The sequence below is a fragment of the Pelodiscus sinensis genome, chromosome 30 (genome assembly GCF_052426305.1).
Source record: "Pelodiscus sinensis isolate ZL-2025 chromosome 30, ASM5242630v1, whole genome shotgun sequence".
NCBI classification, from domain to species: domain Eukaryota; kingdom Metazoa; phylum Chordata; order Testudines; family Trionychidae; genus Pelodiscus; species Pelodiscus sinensis.
This window is the reverse complement of record NC_143081.1, coordinates 1,415,892-1,432,796: the sequence shown is the minus strand read 5'-3', so window position 1 is coordinate 1,432,796 and position 16,905 is coordinate 1,415,892.

Sequence of the window (16,905 nt, the reverse complement as noted above, 5' to 3'; positions counted from 1 at the left end):
GCGACCTGGCTCTGACCACTAGCCCTGACTCCTGGACCCCAGGCAACCTGGCTCTGACCACTAGTCCCTACGGCTGGACCCCAGGCGACCTGGCTCTGACCACTAGCCCTGACTCCTGGACCCCAGGCGGCCTGGCTCTGACCACTAGCCCTGACTCCTGGACCCCAGGCAGCCTGGCTCTGACCACTAGCCCTGACTCCTGGACCCCAGGCGGCCTGGCTCTGACCACTAGCCCTGACTCCTGGACCCCAGGCAGCCTGGCTCTGACCACTAGCCCTGACTCCTGGACCCCAGGCAGCCTGGCTCTGACCACTAGTCCCTACGGCTGGACCCCAGGCGACCTGGCTCTGACCACTAGTCCCTACGGCTGGACCCCAGGCGGCCTGGCTCTGACCACTAGTCCCTACGGCTGGACCCCAGGCGACCTGGCTCTGACCACTAGCCCTGACTCCTGGACCCCAGGCGACCTGGCTCTGACCACTAGCCCTGACTCCTGGACCCCAGGCGGCCTGGCTCTGACCACTAGTCCTGACTCCTGGACCCCAGGCGGCCTGGCTCTGACCACTAGTCCTGACTCCTGGACCCCAGGCGGCCTGGCTCTGACCACTAGTCCCTACGGCTGGACCCCAGGCGGCCTGGCTCTGACCACTAGCCCTGACTCCTGGACCCCAGGCGGCCTGGCTCTGACCACTAGCCCTGACTCCTGGACCCCAGGCGGCCTGGCTCTGACCACTAGCCCTGACTCCTGGACCCCAGGCGGCCTGACTCCCCCCAGCTGGATCCCCATTCCCATTTGGGGGCACGGTACGGCTGGGCGCAAGGGGGCTGTTTCGGGGCTGGACTTCCCAATGGAGGCTACATCCTGTGTCCGACCGGCTGCCCCACATGTCTGCGTCCCATCTCCAGCTCTTGGGGTGGGGGGACGACTAGCCCAGCCCCCTTTGATGGGGGGGGGCCTGTGCAGGGCATGGGGCACTAGCAGGCCCCCCTGGCCCGACACACAAACCCTGAAAATATCCCCCATGCAGTGAAGCCCTAGGCTGGGTCCCCGCCCAGCGTTGGCCCCCCCAGAGCAAGACCCTGCAAACGTCCCGGCCACACACACGAGGAGCCCGGCAGGCAAGGCCCCCCCGCCCCAACGGGCGTCCCAAGGGCAGGGCGGGCTGGAGGCAAGAAGCACCGGGGGGGGGGGACTTATGGGGGAGCAGTAGAGGAAGAACCACTGGGAATTCATGGGTTTCCTCCCTTCTCTGCCCCCAAGCCAGCCCCCCCATCTGCCCTCATGCCCCCTTCCCCTGCACCCCCCAGGCCGCCCCCTGCCCTCTCCCCCCAGCAACGCCCCTTCATCTTCCCTCCCCCACTGTCCCCACCTGCCCCGCCCTTCCCCCTCCCCAACCAGCCCCCCTCCTCTCCCTCCCCCGCTACCCCCACCTGCCCCTGCCCTTCCCCCCAACCAGCCCCCCTCCTCTCCCTCCCCCACTACCCCCACCTGCCCCTGCCCTTCCCCCCAACCAGCCCCCCTCCTCTCCCTCCCCCACTACCCCCACCTGCCCCGCCCTTCCCCCTCCCCAACCAGCCCCCCTGCTCTCCCTCCCCCGCTACCCACACCTGCCCCGCCCTTCCCCCTCCCCAACCAGCCCCCTCCTCTCCCTCCCCCGCTACCCCCACCTGCCCCTGCCCTTCCCCCTCCCCAACCAGCCCCCCTCCTCTCCCTCCCCCACTACCCCCACCTGCCCCGCCCTTCCCCCCTCCCCAACCAGCCCCCCCTCTGCCCCGCCCCTTCCCCAGCCTGTCCCCTCCAGCCAGCCCCTCCTCCTCCTCTGGTACCCCCAGACCATAGAGACCCAGCCTAGAGCGTCCTCCCCCATCGGCCCTGCCATGATGCTCTATGGCCCGCTCTAGCCCCGCCCCCAGCTCTATGGCCCCGGAGGACTCTTCTCCCCTCCCCTCCCCGCTCTCACCATAGAGACGGCGCTTCCCAGGCTGGAGCGCAGGGAAGTGAGAAGGACTCTCTAGGGGGAGCCACCTGCGTGACTCTATGGTCTTAAAGACACACAGACACACACACACACACACAGCCAGATACACACTCTCTCTCTCACACACACACACACACAGCCAGATACACACAGCCAGATACAGACACTCACACACACACACACACACACACACACAGCCAGATACACTCTCTCACACACACACACACACACACACACACACAGCCAGATACACTCTCTCACACACACACACACACACACACACACACACACACACACACAGATACAGACACACACACACACACACACAGCCAGATACACACAGCCAGAGACACAGACAAACACACACACACACACACACACACAGCCAGATACACACACACACACACACATACAGCCAGATACACTCTCACACACAGACACACACAGACACACACACACACACAGCCAGATACACACACACACAGCCAGATACACACAGCCAGACACAGACACACACACACACACAGCCAGATACACACACACACACACACATACAGCCAGATACACTCTCACACACAGACACACACAGACACACACACACACACAGCCAGATACACACACACACACACACAGCCAGATACACACAGCCAGACACAGACACACACACACACACACACATACAGCCAGATACACTCTCACACACAGACACACACAGACACACACACACACACAGCCAGATACACACACACACACACACAGCCAGATACACACAGCCAGACAGAGACACACACACACACACACACAGCCAGATACACTCTCTCTCACACACACACACACACACACACACACACACACACACACACACACAGATACAGACACACACACAGACAGATACACACACAGACAGATACTCACATACACACACACACACACACAGCCAGATACACACAGCCAGAGACACACACACACACACACAGACACACACACACACACACACACACACACACACAGCCAGATACACACACAGCCAGATACTCACATACACACACACACACACAGCCAGAGACACAGACAAACACACAGACACACACACACCCTCTCTAACCACCAGCCACCACTCCCCTCCCAGAGGTGGCAACCGAGCCCCCAACTGGCAGCCTGTGTTTCTCTGAGTGGTGCCCACGCACACAGGCCTCGGCGCACCAAACAAACTTTATTCCACACCCGGGTGGGAAGGAACCGGCGGGGGCCTTGGCAGGCTGCGGGGCTGCTAGCCAGGGGGCAGGGTCCGTCCAGCGGGCGTCTCCCCCAGCCCGTATCCGGTGAGCGAGCTGGAGAGGTGCCCAGAGCCACCCGGCCTCGGGCGCTGCCCTGCCTTGCCAGACAAAGCCGGGCCCGGCGCTCGCTCCTTCCCCGTTCTCAAGGGCTCGTATTCCCAGCGTGGCTCCAGGGCCCCGACTCGCCTCCAGCTGCCCGGGGGTGGGGGCAGCCCCCTCTTGGGGTCTCCAAGCTGCCCTGGCTGTCCCCATGCTGAGGATGCAGGGGGGCGGGTCTGGGGTCTCCAGGCCCACGGGAAGCTGGACAGGGTCCCCACGCCGTCTCCCTACGGGTACCCTGTTATGGTCTGCCGTCCCCAGCCCTGGAGGACTGTGGGGCAGGGTCCCTCGGTGCCCCCACCAGCACCCCCAGGTGCAGACAACCCCCCGCCCGGCCTGGGGCCCCCCCATCTCCAGGGGACACCCCTCTGGCTGATGCACTGGGGGTTCCCCCATCTCAGCTCCTCGTGGGGGCTCCCCTCTGTGGCACCCACTGACAGACAGCAGGGGGTGAGGAGGGAGACCCTGTGGGCGGGGGTGTTCAGGGCTCTGGCTTAGCCATTGTGGGGGGTCACCCCCAGGCCTGGGGGGCTAAGTAAGGACCGAGTTGGGGACTTGTGTCTGCAGTGGGGGTCTCAGCGGGTCAGATACTGGGGGGGGGGAGAGCGTAACGACCACATAGCCCAGGAACCTCGACGCTGCTCTAACCACTAGACGCCACTGCCCGCCCAGTAGATAGACCCCCCCAGCCCTCCTGGCTCCCCCCTCTAACCATTAGACCTCACTGCCCCTCCCAGTGGATAGCCTCCAGGCCCCCTGGCTCCCAAGCACCCCTGCTCTAACCACTAGACCTCACTGCCTCTCCCACTGGATAGCCCCCAGCCCCCCCTGCTCTAACCACTAGACCTCACTGCCTCTCCCACTGGATAGCCCCCAGCCCCTCCTGCTCTAACCACTAGACCTCACTGCCTCTCCCACTGGATAGCCCCCAGCTCCCCCTGCTCTAACCACTAGACCTCACTGCCTCTCCCACTGGATAGCCCCCAGCCCCCCCCTGCTCTAACCACTAGACCTCACTGCCTCTCCCGCTGGATAGCCCCCAGCCCCCCCTGCTCTAACCACTAGACCTCACTGCCTCTCCCACTGGATAGCCCCCAGCTCCCCCTGCTCTAACCACTAGACCTCACTGCCTCTCCCACTGGATAGCCTCCAGGCCCCTTGGCTCCCAGTCCCTGTGTCCCTAATTCTAGCGTCTGCGCTTCCCCTCCCCATGTCCCCTACAAACCCCCCAGCCCCGGCTTCCCCAGATCCCCGGTGCGGTTCCGGGCGCGCCCAGCAGGGGGCGCCCGGGCGCCAGGTGAGTCCCGCGCAGGTGAGGTTTGCAGCGGAAGTTGGGGGGGCGGGGTGGATTGAGGGAGGCAGCCAGGTGAGGGCCCAGGTGTGGGGGGGAGGGGCGGGTATGTGGGGACACAGAGGGAGGGGCCCAGGTGCATGTGGTGGGGGAGGGGGCCTGAGGCCCCGGGGGGGGCCTACGGGGCTGGCCCAGGCGTGTGGGGGTCAGGGAGGGGAATGGGGGGAAGGGCCGAGGCCTGGGGGAGGGGTTTGGGGACCAGGGTTTGTGGGGTTCACTTAGGGCCCCCCAGGGAGGGCCTTGCGGAGCGCCAGCATGCGGAGGGGACCCCCCAAACGCCCATCCCCCCAGTGACCCCACCAGGCCGCCATGAACCTCTGTGAAATGCCCCGGCTCCCCCGTCCTATGTGGCTTTCCTGCCTCGGTGCCAGCTGGGCTGGTCCACCCTGGCGGCTCCTGGATCGAGGGGGGCCCTCCGGGTGCGCTTGTCTGACCCCAGCCCCGATCCCCGACCCGCCATAGGCCTGGCCAGGCCCTGGGGCCTGCCTCCTGCGCTCCCTCCGAGAAAGTCACCCCTCAAATTCCCATCCCCCCCGCTCGGGGTTGGCACAGTGCCCAGGGAAACTGAGGCCCGCCCACAGGGTCACTGCAGGACAGCAGAACTCCCGTGCCGTGCCATGGAAGGAGGCAAGTAAAGCCCCCCCAATTTCTCACAGACTCAAACACCCGTCCTCACCCCCCACCAGAATCCCTGTGCACCTCCAGGATCCCTGTGCATGCTCCCTGCGCCCCTCGAATCCCTGTGTACCCCAGAATCCCTGTGCATGCTCCCTGCACCCCTCGAATCCCTCTGCGCCCCAGAAACCCTGTGCATGCTCCCTGCACCCCTCGAATCCCTCTGTGCCCCAGAAACCCTGTGCATGCTCCCTGCACCCCAGAATCCCTGTGTACCCCAGAATCCCTGTGCATGCTCCCTGCACCCCTCGAATCCCTCTGCGCCCCAGAATCCCTGTGCATGCTCCCTGCGCCCCTCGAATCCCTGTGTACCCCAGAATCCCTGTGCATGCTCCCTGCACCCCTCGAATCCCTCTGCGCCCCAGAATCCCTGTGCATGCTCCCTGCACCCCTCGAATCCCTCTGTGCCCCAGAAACCCTGTGCATGCTCCCTGCACCCCAGAATCCCTGTGCATGCTCCCTGCACCCCTCGAATCCCTCTGCACCCCAGAATCCCTGTGCATGCTCCCTGCACCCCAGAATCCCGGTGTACCCCAGAATCCCTGTGCATGCTCCCTGCACCCCAATCACCTCTGCACCCCTAGAATCGCTCTACACGCTCAACCCTGCCCCCAGAACCTCACATCACACACACATCATACCCGGTGGATGCTTTCTGCACCTCTAAATTCCCCCCCACCCCCAAATCACTGTGCACGCTCCCTGCACCTCGGTACCCCCCTGCGCACCCCTAAATCCCCTGTGCACTCCGCATCTCCCTGCCCCATGTCCCCCCGTGATTCCAACCCCCCCTGCTCCCCCGAATCCCGTGTGCACCCTGAACCCCCCCCAGCCTCCCTACGCCCCTGCCCCCCGCCACTCCGCACTGCTGGAAGGTGACCCCCATTTCTCTCCCCCGCGGAGATCCAGCAGAGGGAGGGAGAGGACGGCGCCGGAGGAGAGCGGGGGCTAGTGGTTAGAGCTGGGGGATTGCTCCGTGCTGGGGGCAGCAGAGGGAAGCTGGGGGCGTATTTGGGGGGGTTCCCCAGCCCTGCACCCCCGCCGACCTTCCCCCCCAGGCTCTGCAGGTGGGAGGCCCCCGCGGGACGTCGGGCGCCTGCAGGGGGCGCGATCCACCCGCCCAGAGATGAACCCCCCGCCCCAGCGTGTCCAGGGTGTGGGGCAGGGCGCATGGGGCAGAAGGGGGGGGAAGGGAAGCTGATGGGGGGGCTCAGCTTTGTCCTTTCTGTCCCCCCCACCCCCCAGCTGTCCGGGGGGGGCATGTGGAGGGCGGGGGAGCAGGAAGAAGTTGGGGGGCCGGCAGAGGGAGGGGCGGTCCCAGGGTGGGGGGGCTCCCGGCTCTGCGGGAGGGAAGGGGGGATCCCCCCGCGATCGATGACATCGATTCGGCCTCCCCGGCGCTCGGCTCTGATCGATCGGCAGCAGCTGGCGACCAGGGACATGGGGGCGGGGGTCTGCAGAGCGGGGTCCCCCCGCCAGGTGGCGCCGCCGCCCCTCCCCCATCCCGGCTTCATTCCTATTCCAGCCACGCGGCCCCCCCCCCGCCCCCAATTAATTTGCTGCCTCACTGCAGCCCCCCCCCCCCGCAGCCTCCATCGCGCTGGGCAGGGGGAGGGGAAGCGTCAGAGCAAAGAAAACGTAATTTATAGGGGCCTGTGAGCGCCCCCCAGCCCCGCCAGTGCCCCTCCCCCCCAGTCCTGCCCCTAGCCCCGCCAGTGCCCCTCGCCCCCCCAGTCCTGCCCCTGCCCCCAGCCCCCCCAGTGCCCCTCGCCCCCCCAGTCCTGCCCCCGCCCCCATCCCTCCCCCAGCCCCGCCAGTGCCCCTCCCCCCCATTCCTGCCCCCACCCCCATCCCTGCCCCCAGCCCCGCCAGTGCCCCTCGCCCCCCCAGTCCTGCCCCCACCCCCATCCCTGCCCCCAGCCCCGCCAGTGCCCCTCGCCCCCCCAGTCCTGCCCCCGCCCCCCCAGTCCTGCCCCCAGCCCCGCCAGTGCCCCTCGCCCCCCCAGTCCTGCCCCCGCCCCCCAGTCCTGCCCCCAGCCCCGCCAGTGCCCCTCGCCCCCCCAGTCCTGCCCCCACCCCCATCCCTGCCCCCAGCCCAGCTAGTGCCCCTCCCCCTGCCCTGCCCCCAGCTCCGCCAGTGCCCCTCGCCCCCCCAGTCCTGCCCCCGCCCCCATCCCTGCCCCCAGCCCAGCCAGTGCCCCTCCCCCTGCCCTGCCCCCAGCCCCACCAGTGCCCCTCACCCCCCCAGCCCTGCCCCCCCATCCCCAGCCCAGCCAGTGCCCCTCACCCCCCCATCCCTGCCCCCCCCGTCCCCAGCCCAGCCAGTGCCCCTCACCCCCCCATCCCTGGCCCCCCCGTCCCCAGCCCAGCCAGTGCCCCTCACCGCCCCACCCTGCCCCTGGCTGTTGGGATTTTCTGTGGCGTTTCCCTTTGGCTCTGCCGGCGGGGCCGGGGGCAGGCGGAGGGCCCAAGCCAGTCTGCTGTGGGCTGGCCAGAACTCGGCCTGGTGCCTGAGGGGAGGGCGGGGGTATCGGGGGCCCAGGCCCTGGGCAAGGGGGCTCCAGGTTGCACAAGGAGGCAGCCGAGAAGGGACAAGCGCTGGGGAAGCAAGAATGAAGATCTAGGGCTTTTACCCCCACAAGAGGGGGCTGGCGCCCAGCCCCCTGCTCTGACCACTAGTCCCCGCTGCCCTCCCCGAGCTGAGGAATGGAGCCCCGGTGTCTGGTGCCCGGTGCCTGCCCGGGCGATGTGTGTCGCCTCTTTCCTTCCTTCTCCTCTTTCTCTCTTCCTGCCGCGTCCCCTCCCTCGCCGCCACCCCTTGTTCCGGAAGAATTTTAATTAGTGTCTCGGGTTTTAATTAATTCAGATGCTAATTAACGAGGCGGAGGGGATGGGGGGCCTAGATTTGGAGTGGGGGGAGGCGAAGGGGCCCAGCTGGCTTGGCACGGTGCCACCTCTGTCTGGGGGAAAAGGACCGGGTCGTGGGGGAGGGGGTGGGCAGTGGGGGGAGGAGGGATGGGGTGGCATCTCCCCCCGGCCCCCCCCCCGTGCTCCAGAGATGGGCACCAGCCCCTCCCCCATCCGGCTGGGAAGGCGAGTGCGAGAGGGGGGTGAGAAGGGACGGAAGGTGGCACAGGGAGGGGAGGAGGGGAGGGAGAGCGCAGGCAGGGGGAGGACTGAGGCAGGCGGAGGAGGGGCTCCGACATCTGCCACCCCCGATGCCCAGAGCGAGACGCCGCGCGGGGGGGAGGGCCACCAGCTGCCAGGGAGATGCCCCCTCCCCCGCCCCCGCGCTGCGGCATGGTGCGGTGCCACCCGGTGCGCGGGGAGGGCGGCCGCCCCCGGCTGGCACCCCTGACGGGGAGGCGGTGCCAGCCTCATGCCCAGGGGAAGCCTCCCCCGCCCCCCCCCCCGCCTCCGCATGCCAGCCAGCTGGCACGGAGTCAAAGGTGCCGTCTGGTGGGTGCGTGCGGGGTGCCGGGCGGGGGGGAGCGGCTGGCACACAGCCCCCCCAGACACGCAGCGCGGCTGGCACGGCGCACTGGCATTGTCAGGACGAGAGAGAGAGATGGGCGTGTGCGGGATGGAGAATTCACAGCCACGGGCATGGATGGATCAATGGAGAGAGAGAGAGAGAGAGAGAAAGGGAGCGTACGGAGATAGCACAACGAGGGATAGACAGAACGGGCGGACGGACGGACGGGGCAAGAGCAGGGAGGGGACCGAGACGGGGCGAGACCGAGGGGCACGTGGGGGGGGAGCTTGCATGGGCAGATGGATGGACGGGGAAGGTGGGATGGGTGGGACCGCCGGGGCACGGACGAAGCCCTGGCGGAAGGTACGGTCACCCACCCTGCTCCAGGCCGGTCAGGAGGGGACAGTGCGGCACCGTCGCAGGGACTTTCAGCAACAGGGACATGTGCTCGTTCCTCAGTACGCACCCCTCTCCAGCGGGGGCCCGGCTCCCAACGCCGCCGCAGAGGTGGAGGAGAGAGGGAAGGGGCCAGCCGGCCCAGCCAGGCCCACCCAGCTGCAAGAGCACTGAGGGGAATGCCGTGGGGCGCCGTGCACCACAACCTGCATGGCTGAGGACCATGGCTGGAGTAGAGAGATGCGGACAACTCAGAGAGAAGAAAAAAATCTAATCCAATCGATCTAACCCCACCCACCCCATCATCTATCTATCGATCTAACCCCACCTACCCCATCATCTATCTATCGATCTAACCCCATCCACCCCATCATCTATCTATCTATCTATCTATCTATCTATCTATCTATCTATCTATCTATCTATCTATCTATCCCCACACACCCCCTCTATCTATCTATCTATCTATCTATCTATCTATCTATCTATCTATCCCCACACACCCCCTCTATCTATCTATCTATCTATCTATCTATCTATCTATCTATCTATCTATCTATCTATCTATCTATCTATCTATCTATCTATCTATCCCCACACACCCCCTCTATCTATCTATCTATCTATCTATCTATCTATCTATCTATCTATCTATCCCCACACACCCCCTCTATCTATCTATCTATCTATCCCCACACACCCCCTCTATCTATCTATCTATCTATCTATCTATCTATCTATCTATCTATCTATCTATCTATCTATCTATCTATCTATCCCCATACACCCCCTCTATCTATCTATCTATCTATCTATCTATCTATCTATCTATCTATCTATCTATCTATCTATCTATCTATCTCTTGCAGATCCTGGCTGAGGAAGAGGAGGAGGAGTCGCCCGAGGAAGAACTCAGCCATGCTAACCTGGACGCAAAAGGTCTCTTCATCTCGCAGGTTGGAGGACAGGCATTGTCAAGAGCAGAGGTGGGGACCGAATGGAGGTGTGGAAGCAGGGCTGTTCGACATGCGGCCCGCGGCCCGTTTGTTGGCAGCCCCCCCGGTGCGGTTCGGGATGAGACGTGTTTTAGTAGTTACATCCCTGGGCTGTCGTGAAGCCAAAACAAGAAGCTATAGTCAATAGAATGGTCTTCGGTCGATATGTGTTGTAGTTCAAGCCCCGGGTTGTCCTTGCTCGTTCAAAGTGCCGTCGTAGGGGTGGAAATCGGGACAATGTTGCGTTGTATTAATATCAGCAAAACTGACTTAAAGGGGGCCTGCGTGTTGTGTAGTCTTGCCTTCGTCTTTGTATTCATGCCTGTCAGTGTGAAAGAAGCCATTTGCATATATTTGCATATATATTTGCATGTAGATGCAACCACACTTAAGTTGCGGCCCTCGGCATGTGCTGGGAGTATCCTTGTGGCCTCCGGGGCTTCCAGAGTTGACTAGAAAAGGCAATGTGGGGTATTTTACCAGCTGTGCTCCCTGATTGGCCAAGGGAGCCATGGCCACACCTGTCAAAAGGCCGATCTGTGTCTGGATTGGCTGAGGGGTTGGGATGACAAAGGGCGTCTTCTCTGTACTACTCTGCTAGGCCCCTTCCTACCCTTTCATCCACGTGCGTCCAACAGAACGAGCCGAACGGGCTCAGAATCTCAATCTCAGCCCACCTCTGCCTCGCCCAGGAGCCAAGGCCCCGCCCACATTTCCCACCAACCACCAATTTCAGGCAGCTGCTCCTGGGGATTTCCACCCAGTGCGACAGGGTGGCCTACGACGGGGAGCGGAGCAATGGGGTTTCTCTCGGAGATAGAATTCTCAAAGGATTTCCTGACTGGGGGACCAAAGGGACTGGATGTAATTGTGTCACTTGGTGTAGGCCGGAATATTCCCTTTCAGTCTTGGTGAAACTTTTCCACTGGACATTATCCTCCGGAGTCTAGTCTGGTCTGTGGGTGCTTAGGGATGGATAGCTACATATGGATGGGGAAGGATGAATAGATTAGAATTAGATGGGTGGGGATGGTGATGGATGGTAGGATAAATAGACATGAATCTGGAAAATGGTTGGCTGGACTTGTAAATAGGAGTGGATGAGGATGGATGGACGGGTGGATGGATGGATAGGCAGGGGGTGGATGGATGGAGGGATAGACAGGTGGATGGATGGGTGGGTGGGTGCGTGGGTGGACGGATGGATGGACGCATAGACAGGTGGGTGGGTGGGTGGATGGATGGGTGGGTGGATATATGGATGGACACGTAGACGGGTGGATGGGTGGACAGGTGGATGGATGGATGCATGGAAAGGTGGATGGGTGAGTGGGTGAGTGAGTGGATGGGTGGGAGGATGGACAGACAGATGGATGGATGGGTGGGTGGATGGATTGGTGGGTGGGTGGACGTGTGGATGGTTGAGTGGACGGATGGATGAATGGATGCATGGACAGATGGGTGGGTGGACGGGTGGATGGACATGTGGACAGGTGGGTGGATGGATGGATGCATGGACAGGTGAACGGCTGGGTGGGTGGCTGGGTGAATGGATGGATGGACGCGTAGACAGGTAGCTGGATGGATGGGTGGGTGGGTGGACGTGTGGACAGGTGGGTGGGTGGACCGGTGGATAGATGGATGCATGGACAGATGGGTGGATGGATGGATGGACGCATGGACGGGTGGGTGGATGGATGGACGGACATGTAGACAGATGGGAGGATGGTTGGGTGGGTGGATGGATGGACGGACGTGTAGACAGATGGGTGGATGGTTGGGTGGATGGATGGGTGGATGGATGGATGGATGGACGGACGTGTAGACAGATGGGTGGATGGTTGGGTGGATGGATGGATGGACGGACGTGTAGACAGATGGGTGGGTGGATGGATGGACGGACGTTTAGACAGATGGGAGGATGGTTGGGTGGGTGGATGGATGGACGTGTGGATGGGTGGACGCATGGGCGGGTGGGTGGGTGGGTGGATGGACGGACGTGTAGACAGATGGGAGGAAGGTTGGGTGGGTGGATGGATGGACGGACGTGTAGACAGATGGGAGGAAGGTTGGGTGGGTGGATGGATGGACGGACGTGTAGACAGATGGGTGGATGGTTGGGTGGGTGGATGGATGGACGTGTGGATGGGTGGACGCATGGACGGACGTGTAGACAGATGGGAGGATGGTTGGGTGGGTGGATGGATGGACGGACGTGTAGACAGATGGGAGGATGGTTGGGTGGGTGGATGAATGGACGGACGTGTAGACAGATGGGAGGATGGTTGAGTGGGTGGGTGGATGGATGGACGGACGTGTAGACAGATGGGAGGATGGTTGGGTGGGTGGATGGACGGACGCATGGACAGGTAAGTGGGTGTATTACATAGACGGATCAGGCTGAGGATCAGTGGATATGCAGAAGTTGGCCGGCTAGGCAGATGGATTTGATTAGGGGGGTGTGAATGGGAGCGGAACCTCATCCCGTCTCATCTTGTCCCGTGATAGTTCAGACAAAGCCAGCTGATTGCAGGGGGCTGTTTCCAGGAAGCTCCTCCGATGGCTTGGCCACATCTCCGGACTTTTCTTCCAGGCCGACTCTGGACTTCATGGCCCGTTCTGGCTGGGGCGGGAGGCACTGGCGAGAAGCCGGGACCCCCTCGGAGGGGAAGATGCGGGACCCCCCCGCTCTGCGCAGTGGAAGACCCTGGAGCAGACCTCAGTGGTTTGCACGTGCCTGGGGAGGAAGGGGAGAGACCGGCAGCCCGTGGACGGGGGGAGCCCAAGAGCAAAGGCGCCCGAGGAGGTAAGTGGAAGTCGTCCCGTCGGACTCACCGGCCCAGAGACACGGGAAGAGGAGGAGACGGGGAAACGTTCTGCAGGGAGATGGGGCAGGGCAGGGCGGGCCCACTGAGAACTGGGGTTAGTGAAGGTGGGGGGGCGGCAGTGAGGCCGGGTGTCGGTGTTGGGGGCTCTCAAGGGTTGGGCTATAGTGGGGGAGGGGCTGTGTGTCATGTCGGGGTTCCCGGGGGCTGGGCTATAGCGGGGGAGGGGCCGTGTGTCATGTCGGGGTTCCCGGGGGCTGGGCTATAGTGGGGGAGGGGCTGTGTGTCATGTCGGGGTTCCCGGGGGCTGGGCTATAGCGGGGGAGGGGCCGTGTGTCATGTCGGGGTTCCCGGGGGCTGGGCTATAGCGGGGGAGGGGCCGTGTGTCATGTCGGGGTTCCCGGGGGCTGGGATATAGCGGGGGAGGGGCCGAGTGTCATGTCGGGGTTCCCGGGGGCTGGGCTATAGCGGGGGAGGGGCCGTGTGTCATGTCGGGGGTTCCCGGGGGCTGGGCTATAGCGGGGGAGGGGCCGTGTGTCATGTCGGGGTTCCCGGGGGCTGGGCTATAGCGGGGGAGGGGCTGTGTGTCATGTCGGGGGTTCCCGGGGGCTGGGCTATAGCGGGGGAGGGGCCGTGTGTCGTGTCGGGGTCTCCCAGGGGGCTGGGCTATAGCGGGGGAGGGGCCGTGTGTCGTGTTGGGGTTCCCGGGGGCTGGGCTATAGCGGGGGAGGGGCCGAGTGTCGTGTCGGGGTCTCCCAGGGGCTGGGCTATAGCGGGGGAGGGGACGCATCTCGGTGCTGGGACCGGCGGTGGGGGGGGCGGGCCGGGACCGTTTCTCCGGGGGGGTCGCTTTTGTGGCTAGAGCCGCGGCACGGCGCTCCTGTCCGTTCCTCGCAGTCCTTCCTCCCCGATTTCCCGATTTCTGGTTCCACCCCTGCCCCCAGAATCCCTCCTCCTGCCTCGTTCCCCCTCCCCTTGCAGCCTTAGAGCCGGGCGCCCCTGGTGCGATGAGGGCCCCGGCCCCGGCTGCGCATCCGTGGCCCTGTCTCCGGGTACGTCCCCTCCGCCTCCCCGGCAGACGCAGCCCGGCGCACCGCCACCGTGTCTGCCTGCGCTCTCCTGTGTCCTGACCGGCCGGCGGGCAACCCCCTGGGTCCGCCTGTCTGCCCGCGTTGTGTTTCCACCAGCCACGCGCCGGCCACCCCCGGCCATCGCTCCCCGCGGATGCCCAACTTTTCCCTTGGGTCCCAAAATCCCATCTTGCCCCAACTCACTTTTGACTTCTGGGACCCCGTTTGGGTTTGGGGCCACCCGACAGGGAACACGGTTTTGTTCCGTGGTGCCAGATTGGCCGTGCGTTTTCCACCCCAAATCCTGTCCCTGGATTAGCTGCTTGAATCTTCTCGGGGTTTTCCATCTTTTGTCCTTTCTACCTCTCCCATGTGTTCCCCTCCTCCCCAAAGACACGGCCTTCCTCCCCGCCTTCCTCCCTGCCTTCCTCCCTGCCTTCCTCCCCCCTTCGGCAGACCACCTTGTGCTTTGGGGAGTAAACCGTAGCATAGAGGATGTTAAAAGGAGGGCGTTATTTCTGGAGTACCGAGCTGTCGGCACACGGGACACGGGCTAGTTGGACCCTTGGTCTGGTCCAGTCGATGTTCTTCTGACAATAGGGTCATTCAGATGAGCCATTTCTGCCCATGGACAGCTCCAGTTTGAGTTCAAGCTATTTCACCTTTGGTCTGAGCCGTCAAGAGATTTGTGGATACTCAATTCCCTCAAACCTTGGAGGTCCGTGTCCACTAGTGACACGTAACACAACGGCCATTACCAAAGATCTGAGGACGTCAGGTTTTGGTGTATTTGCCTTCAGAGTACCCCCATCAGGTAGAGCAGCGTGATTATTACCAAGCAGGGAAACTGAGGCAGGGAGCTGGTCAGTGAAAGGGCCACGGTCCCACTGATCATATAAGGCGGGTCACGGGTGTGAACCCACGTTTCCTGAGTGCCCAACGCTGGTGCTAGATCCGGTAGCAAAAAAAAAAAAAAATGTGATGGAGCAATCATTGAAAATATTGTGATGATACATCAAATATTTAACATTCTACCCTGTATTTAATCGCGTAGTGAAATGAACAGGGATTTGATTTTCCGCCTGTCAAAAATTGCCGGGTGAAAAAAGCGAAGGGAAAAGCACAACGTTCCAAAGTTCCCATGGAGCAAAGTTGTGGAAAGGAAACCATTTGCCGTCCGTTGAAATATCGCGGCCCCCCCGCCCCGATCAAATCAAACCGTTTTGCTCTGCCTGCGCGTTCAGAGAACGTTTTCTTAATACGAACAGCACGCCGAGTAGATTTTGCCCCGCACGTTGTTCCATCCTACCAAAAGGGTTTCTTTTCGGGGAGGTTTCCCTAAACAAAATATTTGTTCACATCAGCTGCCAGATGTAATATTAGTCGGCACGATGGACAGGAACGGGCTGCTCTGTTTTATGATGAACTGCTTATTTAAAAAAAAAGTTGAATGGGAAGACCACATTTCCAAATTCGCCATGACATGAAATCCAGACCCTCTGTGGTCAACTCAGACCGGCCCCGACCCCAGATCCAACCCTTGGGCTCTCCTGTTCGACCAGTTGAACGTTTTTAAAGGCACCAGATGGGTTTTGCTGGGAACGGGCTTTCGCCTGCTCAGACACGGGATTCGATGACTCTCGAGGGCCCTTCCAGTCCTAGCTCTACCCACCGGGTCACGGGTCCTTTGCTCTCGAAATGGACAAGTGGGTGGAAAAATTAGAATTTCCACTCACCCGGCATTTTTTGTTGTTGAAAAATCATTTGAGGGGTGTGGGGGGGATTCTCCCTCTGATCTATCCACCACCTCTGGGCTGGGATGCATAATCCAGATGTGGACTCCTGGGTTCCGTTCAGTACTTGGCCCAGTGGTGGCCTCACTCCGTACCTCAGTTTCCCCAGCTGTAAAGCGGGAGGTGATGCCCTTGGGTAACGTGCTTTGAGATCTCCCCGAATCGAGCTGCTTCTGATGGGTGGGGCGGGTGGAAATGTGGGGCGGGGGAACCTCCTTCTCTTGCCCACAGGTTAGACAATGCCGGGGGCGCTGGGGGGAATATCTGGGGAAGGGGGATGGGGGGAGAAAGGCGGGGGGAGGAGCTGGACCAGAGAGAGTTGTGGGGAAAATGGAGGCAAAGGACATAGGGAGGTCGGGGCCATATGGGGGTGCACGATGGGACATTGGGGGGCACCTTATCTGCTGCTCCCCCCCACATCCCCAGGACTATTTCCTGGCCACCCGGATGGGACGCATGAGGCTGGAGGTGGGAGGGCGACAGGGCCAGGTTTTCATTCTGGTGGGTCGCACCACAATAGCTTCTGATTGGTTCCTTACATAGTCCGGTCCCCAGAGTCACCCCACTTTGGGTCTGCCTTTCAACCCATGGCCCCCAACTCCACTGGCTCCTCCCACCTCCTTAGCCCCGCCCCTCCCTCCACTGGCCCCTCCCACTTCCTTAGCCCCACCCCTCCCTCCACTGGCCCCTCCCACCTCCTTAGCCCCACCCCTCCCTCCACTGGCCCCTCCCACTTCCTTAGCCCCACCCCTCCCTCCACTGGCCCCTCCCACTTCCTTAGCCCCAACCCTTCCTCCACTGGCCCCTCCCACCTCCTTAGCCCCACCCCTCCCTCCACTGGCCCCTCCCACTTCCTTAGCCCCACCCCTCCCTCCACTGGCCCCTCCCACCTCCTTAGCCCCACCCCTCCCACCTCCTTAGCCCCACCCCTCCCTCCACTGGCCCCTCCCACCTCCTTAGCCCCACCTAC